At 56.0% G+C, this 12,748-nt stretch overlaps 1 protein-coding gene across 5 annotated transcripts in view; it reads right to left on the bottom strand.

Annotated features, from left to right (window-relative positions):
* Positions 1-11,870, bottom strand: part of TNK2 (tyrosine kinase non receptor 2) — a 69,903-nt gene extending 58,033 nt beyond the window's left edge. For 3 of the 5 annotated variants that reach the window (XM_032777283.2, XM_075068334.1, XM_032777284.2), the window contains exon 1: positions 10,196-11,870. The gene's annotated coding sequence lies outside the window, so the exon portion shown is untranslated. Of the gene's footprint in view, positions 1-1,012; positions 1,245-2,584; positions 2,693-10,195 lie in introns of those variants that run through there. The other 2 variants (XM_075068332.1, XM_075068333.1) reach the window with 2 other exon arrangements.
* Between the last annotated feature and the right edge of the window lie 878 nt (positions 11,871-12,748).

Below are 12,748 nucleotides of genomic sequence, written 5' to 3'. Positions count from 1 at the left end.
TGGACCACCAGCCCCAAGCCGCCTTCTCACTCCCCTGCCCACCCTTCTGCCAGGGCCGTTCCAGGGGAGCAGGAGCCAGACCGCGCCTGCTTCGCTTCCCACTCACTGCCAGGGGGAGAAGGGCCCCTTTGTCTCTGCTCCGGCCCCGGGAGACAGAGCCACAAAGGAGCTTTCTGCGGAGATCGCGTGTGAAGGGCAGGGGTGCAAAAGGCCACGAGGGGGAGAAACAAGCCCAGAGCCCACAGGGGGCTACAAACTCCCCCGGGCTTGCCTCAGGAGAGTAACCGCCACAGCCCCCCTGGCTGCACACAGAGGTCCATGCATGGTCCAGGACACAACCCCATGCTCCTAAGCCTCAGTCAGCCAGAAGCTGGGACTGGATCACTCAATTGCTCTGTTCTGTTCATCCCCCCTGAAGCATGGACCCGCAGCCACTGTCAGAGACAGGATGCTGGGCTGCAAGGACCACTGCTCTGACCCAGTACAGCCGTTCTTCCGTGCTATGATCCTGCAAGGTTCTGGGTGCCTTCAACTCCCTGCAGCTTCCCTGAGAAGTAAGGGCACTCAGCACCTGCCAGCGCACCACGCGACACAACATCTTTGAGGGCCATCTCCAGGAAGAGAGGGCAGGGCTCAGACAGAATGGAGCGGTGTGGGAGGAGGACTGCTTGACAAGCACGTCTCTCCTCCAGCAGTCAGACAGCCCTAGGCACGCAGGGGTCTGCCAGACCAGTCAGAGCACTGACTCACCTGACCTTCTGCCAGCAACACACGCTGGGTGCGGGGGTGGGGGGGACAGGCTCATGGTGAAGCAGGACAATTGTGCAAGGCTGCACAAGAGGGCAGGATTCCTGACCCCTGCACCCACTCGCCCGGAATCATGGGGCTTGCTCACCCATACCTTAGCTTGCTGAACTACCTTACATCAGCGATAGGGTTATCCATCTGCAGGCTCCAACTGCCCTGAACCCCACCGACAGTCATTTCCCCGAGGGGTCCCTTGGCATCTCACCCTGCCTTCAGCTTTGCGGCTTCACACTGCAATGGCTACACGACTCCACTGAAACAAGCCAAATCCCAGAAACAGTCACTTCCATCCTTCCTTGTATAAAGGAGTCAGACTCAGGTCAGCAGATGGGACCTTTACGATCCTATCGTCTGCCAAGCTGCGTGGCTCAGATCAGAGGCTCCCCCAGCAACCGACCGATTCCAAAGTGCCCAGGCACGTTCTAGGCATCAAGGGGCAGTACTCTCCCAATTTGCCAGGGGGAGGGGGGGCATTGGAAGGGGACGTGGGGATGCACAGAGCCCTGGTCACCTGGTTAACATGCCCATCAGCTTCAAGCCCCTCTGTAACAATCTACAGATCAAAGCACCAGTTACGTGGGAAGGCAGCCAGCCACTAACACCCTACTCCCCAAACTCAGCTCCGCTACGGAGTTAAACTGTTGACGTCCTGAGCGACTTCATTTCCAGAAAGGAAGGAAAGAACTAATGGGGGAAGGAAGTGAATAGGGGACATGAAGGAGACAGAGCCCCTGACATGTAACAGAGGAAGGAAGGGAGGCAACATACAGCCCATGACCCCGGGCGCAGATCAGGGGACCCTGGTAAGGGGAATGAGCATGGAGGGGAGACTAGGGGGCACAGCCCCTGGCATGAAAGATGAGAGTAGGGCCTGCAGGAGTCCCTGAAATAGAGGGGGATGGGAGGTGGTGTATATGGAGCTGGGGGAAGGAGTGATGCAAGGAGTCCCTTGTGTGTAACAAAAACTACAAAGTGTGTTACTTTCTAGGAAAAACAAATCCCTCGCAAAGCAAAACAGAGGCTGTTCCCCTATAACACCCTGGTCCGGCCGGTGAATGATTTTCAATAGTGCAATCACAACAGGAAACAGCTTTTGAAAATAACCTTGCTGGAACCTTGAATGTGACCAGCCAAGGGTGTGTCAGCAGCATGCACGCACGCGCGCACACACCATTGCACAAGCAGTGCACACATCCCATATGCCAATACCAAGCAGTGTGCACATGCACCCCACACCCCATTGCACAAGAAATGCATACACACCTTACACACCATTGCACAAGCAATGTGCACACATACACACTGCACATCACTGCACAAGTGGTGGGTGCGCACACCCCCCCCGCATGCCACTGCACAAATACTGCACACACACAGCACTGCACAAGCAATGCACACATACACGCACCTTATATGCCACTGGACAAGCAGTGGGTGTGCACACAAACTCCACATGTCATTGCACAGGTAGTGCGAGCTGTAGCCATGAGGATTAATTTGTTGGTTTGTATATGAATTTAAGCAATTGATGTAATAGGTTTATAGATTTATATTAAGAATAAGTTTGGCTGAAATGCAAAGAAACCTACAGGTTAAACATCGTGTATGACGCTAAGGCAACTTTAGCATATTTTAGGACCCTTACTCAGAAAAGTGATAAGACGACAAAATACCTACACAGATGTCTGGAGACCTTTAACTGAACCAATAACAGTAAAGGGTGGAAAAAGGGATTTTTGCCCACAAATCTAACAAGTACCCACAAATGCGTACATACCTGTTATTCACACGCATACACGTTAGCCCGTGAGGCAGGTGTACCCTGACATTTCTGTGGGGGAAAGATGAAATTTGGGCATAGGAGGAAGGATTTCCGACCCATGCTCTATATAAAGGTAAAACAAATCACCATTAGACAGGTGATAGCTGGGTGTATCTGCTCCTGTCTACTCTTCAGCGCTTCCACCCTCATCTACGCATCGATGCTACCCAGCTACAACGGCTATTAACTATTAAATAGGCTACAGTATTATTTCTTTTCAACACAGTAAGTGAAAAGGGATTTAATCTCCCTCATATTTCATTTTAGTTGAAGCATTTAGAATACATACAGTTAAAATCAGAACGCAAACCATCTTGAAATAACTTCCTCTGCCAGAGGTGTGAAAAAACGCCCAAGGCACTACTGCACAGAGTGAGTATCAATTAAGTCTGCAGCTTATAACAGTGTATTATCATAAATCTCTCTCTTAAAGAACTGTGATATTTTGTAACTTTGTAATCTTGAACTGTTTTAACATTTGCTTACCATGTCATTGATTTTAATAAAATGTCTTTTGACTATATCTGTCTCAGTGTAAGCTCCTGTCATATACCCCCAAGTTCCTTTTATAAACTCTGTGAAGCCTGATTCAGGACGAACTTTATCTTCTGATCAAACATATTGGCGAGCCAAACCCATACTAATTAATATCCAATAATTATTATTAATATTACTAATTAATTAAAATTAATAAATAAATTAAATTGAGTGGATAAATTACATCAGCACTACTAACCCACCCCAAATCAGGCTACAGCGCACACACCCACACACTGCAAACCATCCCACAATGGTGCACACACACTAAACAGCTCCAGAAAGACTAACTCATCAAATCAATGCAGCTGGACATGCCCCACAGCTCAGGCCTGCCAAACAGCCCGGCAATAACACCCCCATGAACTTGCAGCACTCCTGGGCAGCCCCCAGTAACCCCTGTGCACAGAGCTGCCTTGGGAGTAATGCAAGCAGGCAGTAAGTGCTCGCTGGGCTGCTGTCACAAGCAGCCCTACAGTAACAGGAGCAGCATAAGAACATAGGAACGGCCAGACTGGGTCAGACCAAAGGTCCATCCAGCCCAGTGTCCTGTCTTCTGACAGTGGCCAATGCCAGGTGCCCCAGAGGGAATGAACAGAACAGGAAATCATCAAGTGATTCATTCTGTCGCCCATTCCCAGCTTCTGGCAAACAGAGGCTAGGGACACCATCCCTGCCCATCCTGGCTAAGAGCCACTGATGGACCTATCCTCTATGAACTTATTTCAATATTTTTTGAACCCTGTTATAGTCTTGGCCTTCACAACATCCTCTGGCAAGTAGTTCCATAGATTGACTGTGTGTTGTGTGAAGAAATACTTCCTTTTGTTTGTTTTAAACCTGCTGCCTATTAATTTCGTTTGGTGATGCCCAGTTCTTGAGTTATGAGAAGTAGTAAACAACACTCCTTATCTACTTTCTCTACACCAGTCATGATTTTATAGACCTCAATCATATCTCCCCTTAGCCATCTCTTTTCCAGGCTGAAGAGTCCCAGTCTTATTAATCTCTCCTCATATGGAAGCCGTTCTATACCCCTAATCATTTTTGTTGCTCTTTTCTGAACCTTTTCCAATTCCAATACATCTTTTTTGAGATGGGGCAACCACATCTGCACGCAGTATTCAGGATGGTGGGCGTACACGGATTTATACAGAGGCAACATGACATTTTCTGTCCTAAATTCCACAGAAGCAGGACTATTCCCAGCATTCTGCTTTTTTGCCTGCCGCTGCACATTGAGCGGATGATTTCAGAGAACTATCCACAATGACTCCAAGATCTCGCTCTTGAGTGGTAACAGCTAATTTAGACCCCAGCATTTAGATGTACAGTTGGGATTATATTTTCCAGTGTGCATTACTTTGAAATTTAATGGTGATAAATGCATCTGCCATTTTGTTGCCCAGTCACCCAGTTTTGTGAGATCCTTTTGTAGCTCTTTGCAGTCTGCCTGGGACTTAACTATCTTTAGTAATTTTGTATCACTTGCAAATTTTGCCACCTCACTGTTTACCCCTTTTTCCAGACCATTTATGAATATGTTGAATAGGACTGGGCCCAGTACAGACCCCTGGGAGGCACCATTATTTACTCCTCTCCATTCTGAAAACTGACCATTTATTCCTACCCTTTGTTTCCCATCAGCCCACCACAGGATGCTGCACAAGGTGCACGGCTGTGCAGAGACAAGTTCAGTGCCCCTGAATCAGCCTCTCTGAGCGTGGATTGTAAGCTGGACTCTTCTCCCCAGCCAACCGGCACAGAGGAGCTATCCGGGGCAGCAGACAGGTGACTGGCTCAGCCCGGGGGCTACAAACAGGTTCCTTTATCTCCTCTTATCTGAGCTCAAGTGCAGGCCTTCTCGCACAGCAGAGGAATGGAGGGCATGGCACCAGGACAGCACAGTGGTGCCTGAGCTCTGCCCCAGCACTCACAGGAGCCAGCAGCACCCTTCTCGCAAAGGAACCCTGAGGGTGGCCGAGCAGCAGCGGCTGGGTCTGCTCAGGGCTGGCTGCTATTTCAGAGGCTGATCCAAAGAAAAGAACTGGCTTCACCGGGAGCAGGAGCAGACCTTAGATGGAGCTCCCTGCACTAACGGCACTGCCATAGCCACTGATTAACTCACTCAGCACCCCATGAGTAAATAGCCACAGGATCACTCTGCTACAGATGGGGAAACTGAGGCATGAGCAGGCAGCAACTTGGTGGGAGTCTGCGACAGAGCCAGGACTGAAACTTGAGAGCTTCTGGCTGCCAGGACGGTGCTCAGCATGCTCAGCCAACCTGCCATGCAGGGCACAGTGCTTAAGCACAGCAGCAGGACTGCTGCCTCTGTGGAGCTCACAGAGAAAGCAGGACCAGACCCCGCTCCCACTCCAGTGCATGGAAATTCCCCTTCCTCACAAGAGTCCTGCAGGAGCAGCATGGGGCAGGGTGGGCCAGCCGTGGACATGGACATGGACATGGACATGGACATGGACATTCTCTCTCTCTCTCATATATCGCAGAGGATCTCAGCCGCTCTGCCCTTCCCAGGTTGACTGGGAGCAAGCCCCAGTGAGGGCCCAGCTGCATGAGAAGGTCATCCTGCTAGGGAACAGGCCAAGAACCCTGCAAGAGCGCAGTTAATTGCCAGCAAAGTCAAGCGAACCAGGCAAGAAAATGCAACACAGCCAAGGAGCGCCCCCTCCATCCTTCCCTCTCCCCGCTGGACTCCTCCACTCTACAGGAGAGCACAAAGTCTGGGCGGCCCCCTCCCAGTCAGACTCCAACATGTTGTACACGCTCCAAATTGCTTCACTCACCACAGACATGCAGCCACCTCTGGGGTGGAACGCAGCAGCCATTTACCGGCCGCTCAGCAATGCTGCCCAGAAGTTCATAATGGGAAGCAAATAGCTCCTCCCAGTGAAGCTGGAGGGGGACATGGAGGGATGCAGAATGGAGCATCCTGCATGGATCCCCGTTAGCCGAGGGGGCTGCTGTCTCGCCCGAGGCATGGTGCCTGCCTGCCAGTGAGTGAGTCTCCACCCCTCCCGAGAGCTTCTGTGGGAGGAGGACGACCCTGGCGAGAGCCAGCCTGGCAGCCAGGCAGAGCAGTACCCCACTGTGACGAACTGGGACTGTTCCTAATGTTTGCTCTGAATACTGTGTTGGTGCCTCAGTGTCCCCTAGGCAGTTCTTAAGTATCTCGGTGGTGGGATAAGGGTGTGTGATTGCTACAGAGGAAGGGGCCAGTGCCCCTAACTGCCGGGCACTCTGCCTCCTAGCAACTGATGGCCTGGGCCCCTCCTCTGCAAAGGTGCCAGCTGAAAGTGTTGGAGACAAAGGGATCAGGTGACCTCCTGGCCCGGGAAAGGAGCTGAGCAGAGAGGAGGGGCTGGAGGGAGGTTAGTCTGGAGCTACCTGGGGATAAGGAGTGAAGTGCAGACCTAGGGGTCTGGCTCACTGCCCCCCAGAATGGACCCGGCCGAGGGGTCTGGTTCGCTGTATCTACAAGCTCTGTTTTAGACCCTGTTCCTGTCATCGAATAAACCTCTGTTTTGCTGGCTGAGAGTCACGTCTGACTGCAAAGTGGGGGTGCAGAACCCTGTGGCTTCCCCAGGACCCCGCCTGGGTGGGCTCGCTGTGGGAAGCCCACGGAGGGGCAGAGGATGCTGAATGCTCCAAGGAGAGACCCAGGAGGTGAAGCCGTGTGAGCTTCTTGCCCTGAACAAGTCTGCTCCAAGGGAGAGGAGGCTCCCCAAAGTCCTGACTGGCTTAGTGGGGAGCAGTTCCAGAGCATCGCCCGGGGACTCCGTGACACCCACCTGGCAGCTAATACAGCCTGGCGACGGGCGAGAATCTATGGCCCTGCTGTGGGAGCCGTACTCCACTGCGGGGGCTCACAACAATGGGCTGGGAGTGGCCACACGGGCGCAGCCAGCCTTTGTTTGGCTTAGAGCTGTCCCGCTGGCGGGATGCTCTGGGTGTCTGGCTCTCCTGGTCCTGTCCCTGCACGCTGAAGTGCACACGCAGGCCTAGGGACCCAGCTGCCTTGCCCAGGACAGGCGAAGCACTCGCGGGCTTTCTGCTCTCAGACTGAGTCACCCTGCCCGACGCCCACACACAGCACCCCGGGCACAGCCATAGAGCTGCCAGCTGCCGAGGAGCCAGACAGAGGGGAAATCACAGAGACGAGCAGTGCGCCATCCCCAGAGCCGTACCCACAATCTCCTGCCCACCTTGCCGTGCACCCAGAGGCCACTCCCCAGGCCCGGCCTGAAGCACCGTGCTGTCGAAACCCAGGCTAGTGAGGCCTGGGCAGCTCAAGGGATCGGTACCAGGTCACAGAGCCTGGTGCGGACCTGAACGCTGCTCAGGCTAGCAGCTCCAGCCGCCCACCCACCTCTGTGGAGCAAGCTAGCCTCCAGCTGTTTCTAGCAGGCAGCTGTCCACACTACCAGCAGCTCCCCACTGGCAGCCTCAGCAGAGGGGCCAAGGGCGGGATGGGTCCAGATCAGCACTGCCCTGGCCGACACCACACAGGTTGGGGTCAGCCGTGCCCACCGATTTCAGTGAGAGCTGAGGGGAGGGAGGGATGAGTCAGCCAGGAGAGGCTGCTTGAGGTGCAGCCCAGGGTATTTGCAGTCCCAGCACTGGTGTGATAAGAATAGTGACCTCTTGGAAGCAAGTGGGAAAAGCAGAGCCCTGCAGGGGAGATTAACCCAGACCAGAGGCACCCGAATGGGACGGGCCCCATCACAAGTGCAGGTCTGAACACCCCAAGCTTCAGGGAGCAGATCCGAGCCCAACCCTGCAGCCAGCACCACCATGACAATCAGACCCCTAGCTGGCTGCTTCTGTGATGTGCCAGCCACGTGGTGCCAGCAAGGTCATTATACCTCGTTAACACTTGCACTGGGTGTGCCCTCTGCATACACCGAAGTGGCAGGAATGATCATCCCTGTTTCACAGGTGAGTGAGCTGAACCTCTGAGCAGATCAAGGACTTGCCCAAGCTAGTGGCAGAGCTGGGGAGGGAACCCAGGAGTCCCTAGTCCCCCAACACTTAAGGGATCTGCCAAACCCAGTCAGAGGAGAAACGTTCGCAAGAGTGTTTCCCATGGGGCTGGTAAAAGGGAAGCAGAAAGCCAGGCCTGCATCAGTGCACCAGCATGGCCCAATCAGCGGACGTATTAGTAGGAACAGGAGAAGAGAGGCAAAGAAATTCTGCTTTCAGAATGCTGATCGTGTCTTCGAAATCCTGCTCTACACCCTCTGGAGCCGGGAACGCGGCCCCTCTCCCCGCATTCTGACCCAGCTCCCTTGCTGCTTGACCCCACAGCCTGAGTGCCTCTGCCGAGGCAGAGCCAGCTCCTGAACCTCCAAGTCTCAGGTGGGCTGGCTACTGCTGTTATTCCAGCCCTTGGGACAGGCTATTTGAGAGTTCTCTGGGGGCACTTCAGGGAGAAGCTGGAGGTCCTATAGCCACTGGGAAGAGAAGGCATGCCCCACCGTAGAGCACTGCGCAAGGAAAGCAGCAGGGGCTCTCCCTACTGCAGAGACCAATGGGCTCAGAGAGCACTGGGGAGATAGCGGAGCTAAACAGGAAAAGGAGCACAGGGTGGGGGCAATTCAGTCTAAGTGCTCAGAGCAGTTTCCTAAACAACATCCTCTCCCCCAGCAACCCCCTGCTCTCTCAGCTAGCGGCTTGTCCTGGGAAAGCACGAAGGCCCAGCTACCAGTTTCAGGAGAATTTAAGTTTTGATTTTTGAAAGGTTCTCTAGCCTCTACGACAGAGGACACCAGCCCAGCATGGCCCCAGATCCAAGCCTGATGCCTGAGTCTGCAGACAGCTCCAACGCATCTCTGAGCTTTGCCAAACAGAGGCAGCATGAAATTAACCCAACTCCAGTAAGTTTTGCACCTACTGTGCAGAACCCCAGGGCACCCATGACTGCACAAATCTCAACCAGTTCTGGCTGTTGCTGGCAGCTGGGCACTCAGCACTGAAGTTGCTGTAGCCACAGGGGAGAAGGGCCCTAGCAAGAGGCCAGAGGAGGGTCAGAACAGCGTGGATGGGATTGAGAGGACTCTCCTCACCCTTCTAGCTGCCAGTGTGGGGCTGGAGGATTTCAGATTTGTCAAACAGCCACTAGCCAGGGGCTGCTAGGAAAGAGGGACCCTCAAGCAGGATTCTGGATCAGCCCCTGACAGGAATCTCAGCACCCTCTCCTGCCCCAGGGATGGTGCACAGGAGTGGGAGGGGGACTGAGCTTCCCAATGAGCCCTGGTCAGTGACCCATCACGTTTCATGCCAGCTGGCTCGGTGCCTGGTAGCCTTTCCGAGCTTTGGACAGGAGCATCAGGCTGGACGAAGGACACTGGCTGCAGGTTTCCTGCATGGATATAGCACATATGCAGCAGTTTGCATGTGCATGCAAGGGAGGGATGTGGTGATAGAGTAGTTCACAATTGCATAGTATTCTATGCCAAGGGCCCATGAATATGGGTGTCGTTCAGTACCCAGATCGTGACAGCCCTGGGCCTCTTTCTTGTTGAGCCTTTCCACCTTGGCAGCTCCAGTCTGCAGGCTACCACCTTCTGCTCACAATAACTGGAAGAAAAATCGAGCTCTGCCCATTTCCCCTCAGACAAGGGAAACCGACTAGGAGGGAACCTACAGGAAACCTTGTCTGAAAGGAAACACACTCAGGGGGTAACTGCGCTGCACGCCACAGTATCAAAATTCCACAGAAGCAGGACTTGAACTGCTCCTTGTTGCCCAAACTAAAGGAGAATTCAGTAGTATGGGGCCTATGACACACAGATGAGCTGTCCTGACTCCCTCCAGCATAGGCAAGTACTGCACACAGCCACGCTAGCCATTCATTATGCGGTTATTTGCCTAAGCTGAAAACTAACCCAGACACTTCCCATGAGCACACGCTCCCCTTCCACAAGCTGCCCCTGGGCCAGGCAATGAGAACACACCAGGGAAAGCACTGCAGATTTGTGAGGATACAGTTTTCAGCATTCCCCTTACCTGTCAGTTTCTACCTCCAGTTCCTGCCCTCCAGGCTCCCCACCATCTCTGGCTGGGCTGGCGATGGCAGTGCCCCTGTACCCACAGGATCACCTCCTTCCTCTGCTGCTGCACTCACAAGCTGCCAGGACTGAGAGGGTATAAATTGCCAGGCTCACTGCATGGGAAAGGCGCTGCGGTTATATTCCAGGAAAGCCAAACTGGTAGCGATGCTGCTGTGTGGATGCTGCCAGGTTCACTGCACAGTGCTGCGGCAGGACACTGCCAGGCTCACTGCATGCTGCCAGGCATCATTGCTTCTGCTATACTCTAAGCTAGTAAAATGCTGCTGCTACATGTTGCCAGAGTCACTGCATGCTCCAGCTGTTGTTGGCGTACAGGACATGGCACGCTGCATGTGGCTTTACAGTGCAAAGCTCACTGTAGCCATGGGGCGGTGCTGATGGGTGCCCAGACTCAGTGCATGAATAAGGGTGGTGTTGCTGCTATACTCCCAATCACCCAGACCGGCAGCAGTGTTACGGCCACGACACTCCAGGATTCACCCCTCCAGGCTCCTCCTATGGGTGCTGCTCAGGCTGCTCCAGGCTCGCTGGCCAGGGACGCCGATGCTGGGCTCACCCCCACCTTCTCCTGCTGACTTCCAGTGATGGCACTGCACTGCCACGCTCATGGGATGAAGGTGGTGATGCGCTCCCCAGCTAGCGGTGGTGCCAGCGCTGAGGCCACCCTCCTGGGTTCACCAGCTGGTGCTGCTACACTGTTAAGAGTCTGGGCCGGAGACCGTGCTAGGCTCCTGGGCTCACTCCTCTCATGCCCTACACCTGTGCTGCTCGCCGCCTCCCCTCCCTGCGCTGTGGCTGCTGCACACCCAGGGTCCCCCCGGCTTCCTGCACACCTGGGCTCAGCCACTCTGGCTCCTCAGGCTGCTCCTGCAAGCCCAGCCTGAACACCTCCTCCTGCACGCCCAGCCTGAGCACCTCCTCCTGCAGGCCTGGCCTCAGGCCCCCTTTCTCCTGCAGACCCCTGATAAACCCTCCTTTCTCCTGCTGATGCTGCTCTCTCTGCTGGCCTCCCTGCACTCCTGGGCTCACCTCCCCTTCCCCTTCAGGCTGATGCTGCACCCTCGGGCCCTCTCCCCACTCCTGGGGGGCTCCCAGAGCCACACCTTGCTCCTGGGGGGCTCCCAGGGCCACACCCTGCTCCTGCACCCCTGAGCTCACTGTTCTCTCCTCCTGAGGTTGCCGCTCTACTCCTAGGCTTCCCTCTTCTACCGGATGCTCCTCCTGTAACCCCAGCCTCACCCCCACTGGCACCCGAACCCGCACTCCTGGCTTCACCCTCGCTGCCACCCGTGGCCGTACTCCCGGCCTCGTCCCTCTGGCCACCCGCAGCCCTGACCTCAGCCCTCCTACCACCGGCCTCTCTCTCACTGCCACCCGCTTCTCCCGCACCCCTGGCCTGACTCCTACTGCCACCCGCTGCTCCCGCACCCCCGGCCTCTTTCCCACTGCTACCTGCTGATCTTGCTCCCCCGGTCTAGACTCTCTGGTCACTGACTGTTCCCACAGCCCCGGCCTGGCGTCTCCACCCGCCCGCATCTCCTGCACCACTAGCCTTTCTCCCACTGCCACCCGCTGCTCCCGCACCCCCGGCCTGGCTTCTCCAGACGCCCGCTGCTTCCACACCCCCGGCCTGGCTTCTCCAACCGCCCACTGCTCCCACACCCCCGGCCTGGCTTCTCCAAAAGCCCACTGCTCCTGCACCCCCGGCCTGGCTTCTCCAACCGCCCGCCGCTCCCGCACCCCCGGCCTGGCTTCTCCAACCGCCCGCCGCTCCCGCACCCCTAGTCTTGACTCTCTGGTCACTGACTGCTCCTGCACTACTGGTCTTGTCCCCACTGCCACCCACTGTTCCCACACTCCTGGCTTCACCTCTCTGGCCACCCACTGCTCCCGCACCCCTGGCCTGGCCTCTTCAACCGCCTGATACTGTTCCCGCAGGCCCAGAATCACCCCTGACTCCTGCAACCCTGGGCTCACCCCTGACTCCTGCACGGCTAGGCTCAGGCCCCCGGACTCCTGCACGCCCCACCCCAGCCCCAACTCCTGACAGTGCTGCTGCTCCCCTGCGTGTACCCCCTGCCCCCTGATGGCTCAGCTGTTGTGCTCCTGACTCCCCCTGCCACCCACGCCCTGCTGCTACCCCCTCAGACTTCCCTCACCGCTGCCCCTGGGGTTCCCCCACCCCCAGCCCCCTGGGGCTCCCCTACTTCACCGCTGCCCCCCTAGGCTCCCCCACCCCCACTCCCTGGGGCTCCCCTACTTCACTGCTGCCCCTGGGCTCCCCCACGCCCAGCCCCCCTGGGGCTCCCCCACTTCACCGCTGCCCCCTGGGCTCCCCCGCCCCCTGGGGCTCCCCTACTTCACTGCTGCCCCTGGGGCTCCCCCACTTCACCGCTGCCCCCTGGGCTCCCCCACCCTCTGCCGCTGCCCAGTCCGGCTCCCCCGCTCCTCCCACCGCTGCCCCTGCTCGGCCGCACCGCGCCGCCCA

This window comes from Chelonoidis abingdonii, chromosome 8 (assembly GCF_003597395.2).
Source record: "Chelonoidis abingdonii isolate Lonesome George chromosome 8, CheloAbing_2.0, whole genome shotgun sequence".
NCBI classification, from domain to species: Eukaryota; Metazoa; Chordata; order Testudines; family Testudinidae; genus Chelonoidis; species Chelonoidis abingdonii.
The sequence above is the reverse complement of the archived record's forward strand: the minus strand, read 5'-3'. Positions and strand labels throughout refer to the sequence as shown.